Raw genomic sequence first — 3,374 nt, 5'->3', positions numbered from 1 at the left:
ACCCAGACTACACCTCAGCAACACGAATTTCCAACGTGGATGTAATCTTGGATCAAAACTAAAGATGATATATTCAATAAAGTGAAATATGAATACAAAACATACATAATGTTTACTCATCACACAGTCCCAGTCGAAATGCTGTTTCTGTGTGAACATTAGAAGTACGGTGGAACAATGCGAGAAGAAGTGAGAGCAAGTTGTTACCTACTTATAGACTTGGACTCGACATGAAAGAAATTTTATCAGATACCCCCTTTCTATAAAATTCATTTTTTGAGAGGGATTCAATCAAGACGCTTGACTTGAGATAAAACATACATTACAATATAAATATATTCATGTACATAATGTTTGTTTTAATTTGTCCAGTATTTAATGTAATGGAAGTGCTGAATATTTACTTCAGTCAAATAAATTTTAATGTTATGTGTTTCTTGTCGCTTTTGTAAATCCGATCACAATTGATTGAAAATAATAAATTAAAGCTTTGACCATCATTGAGTCAAACGTTGTTTGTATAACTCTTAAAATGGTCAAAAACTATCAAATATTTCAACTGCCAATGACAAAAGATAATAACTCATTTTATATATCGTGTGACAGAGATAATTGAGAAATTTTGGATAAAATTAATGTTTATATAACACAAATGCTCATTTGACTTTGCTCCAAATCGTGTGATTTGCCCCATGCAGTAAACGATCAACGAAGATTTGCTCCCTCTTTGTGTGAACCAATGACACGGATTTTGCATACATTTTGAACCGATTTGATTTGTTTTTATTCATTTTGTTTCAGAAATGAACACTACGCAGTGTATGTTGTATTACTTTTTTATTAATGAAACAATATTGAATGGCAGAATTAAATCACACGTAAATCACAATCTAAATCACTATTGCTATAATATAATTGTAGCGCTAAAAACAATAAAAATACAGAAACGCAACAAGTAAACATCGTGGTATAAACATATAAAATTCAATTTTGACTGAGATTTGATGATACAGCTATTATAACAACTATTAAATGACGGGTTAATCACACATAAATCACAGACAGGTAAAACCACGTAATAAACGTAATATATGTTTATTCCCGTAGTGCCTAAACATTGAGCTGATATTTTTGTGTGGGTCTTTGCACACTCTCTGCAGACATGTGTTTCTCTTCACTGAGTGTGTTCAGATGTTCTCGCGTATGCGCTCATGTACTTGTCTTGTGCTCACATATCTCACACTCTATCTCTCAAGAGCGCTATATGACAATGACCTGTGTCTTTGTTATTGTCGTCTAGATGAAAATGCAACCTCGCAACAGTTAAATGTTAACATCCCGACGTGTGATCTTTCATGATATACCAAATTGCGTATGTGTTTATATTCTCTGTCGCATATAGAACCTATATATCGCGTTTCTGAAGTCATGCTGTGTATCTGAAAACACCAAATATGTTAAATCAAATACATATGCATCTTTTATTCTGTATTCACCTTGCTGTCACCATTAGAGTATTATAATCATATACATGTAATGTATGTGTCATGTGTGTTACCGTTTCAAATAGTTTATCCACTTCACCCTATATAATTACAATACAACGGGCATTACATAATCTACATAATAAAGCAATTAAAATCAACGTTTACAACAGTACAGTGTAATCCTTGCAATGGCCTTAACCGTTGAAAACAACATGGATATATCCACCAGTAGGATCAATCGAAAGCCGATCGATATATCACTTGTTATGAATCTAGGTGTACATTTCGTATTGTTTTATCAAAACGTACATAAATATGCTACTAACCAAATGTTACCAAATTTGCGAGTGCAAATATACGTCAGCCCCTTTCACTAAAGTATACAATGATCAAAGAAACATGTGTTCATATGTTGCGTCAAATGTGCCATTTTATATCAATCAGTTCGTCTTAACGATAGTGGAGTTATTGTGGACTGTTCATCGAAATCAAAAGATTAAATTAAAACCAGACTCCAGAAGGGTGTGTCAGACGGTCGCAAGATTAAGTTGGAACTTTTTTAGACATGTAGTCTCTCTATCAGATTCCGAGACTTGTTTTTGTGTGAAAGTTTCACATTGTTGTAAAGCACTTGTGCAATACAGCATCGAAGCTAGTGTATTTGTTGTGTTTTATGCGCCAGATCAAGAAAATGTTTTGAAATTCCAATTATATTTATGTTTATAAACTCGACAATACAATCGCTTCAGAAACATAGTTTATATAACAACTGGTCGTTTTAGCCGAATATCGACTTGTCGTGCTTTGTAACAACCCGTTTTGTAATAAAAACCCGAATTGTAATAATTATTACAAAGTGGGTTGCGATGCATTAGTACATTTCGGGTCGACAGTAACAACCCGTTTTGTATTAAAAACCCGAAATGTAATAATGCATCGCAACCCACTTTGTAATAAATGATTACATTCATGATTTATTGATGGAGTCTATAAGAACAAAGGTCGGGGAAACATTCAATACCATCTCTAAAACTAATTTACACATGAAAACAACTTCTAAAAAAGTATGTATATCTGATTTGATGAACATGATAACATTTATAACATTTCGGGTTTTTATTACAAAATGGGTTGTTACTGTCGACCCGAAATGTAATTATGCATCGCAACCCACTTTGTAATAAATTATTACATTCATGATTTGTTGATGGAGTCTTTAAGAACAAAGATCGGGGGAACAGTCAATACTTACTCTAAAACTAATTTAAACATGAAAATAACTTCTAAAACAGTCTGTATATCAGATTTAATGTACATGATCAAATTTATTACATTTCGGGTTTTAGCTACAAAACGGGTTGTTACTGTCGACCCGAAATGTAATAATGCATCGCAACCCACTTTGTAATAAATTATTACATTCATGATTTGTTGATGGAGTCTATAAGAACAAAGGTCGGGAAAACGTTCAATACCTACTCTAAAACTAATTTAAACACGAAAACAACTTCTAAAAAAAAGTCTGTATCTCTGATCTAATGGACATGATAACATTTATTACATTTCGGGATTTTATTACAAAACGGGACGTTACTGTCGACCCGAAATGTAATAATGCATCGCAACCCACTTTGTAATAAAAAAATTTCACATTCATGATTTTTTTATTAAGTCTATAAGAACAAAGGTCGGGGGGAACTGTCAATACCTACTATAAAACTAATTTAAACATGAAAATAACTTCTAAAAAAGTTTATATCTCTGATTTATTGGACATGATAAAATTTATTACATTTCGGGTTTTTATTAAAAACGGGTTGTTACTGTCGGCCCGAAATGTAATAATGCATCGCAACCCAATTTGTAATAAATTTTAACATTCATGAT

The sequence above is a fragment of the Dreissena polymorpha genome, chromosome 8 (assembly GCF_020536995.1).
Source record: "Dreissena polymorpha isolate Duluth1 chromosome 8, UMN_Dpol_1.0, whole genome shotgun sequence".
NCBI lineage: Eukaryota > Metazoa > Mollusca > Bivalvia > Myida > Dreissenidae > Dreissena > Dreissena polymorpha.
The sequence above is the reverse complement of the archived record's forward strand: the minus strand, read 5'-3'. Positions refer to the sequence as shown.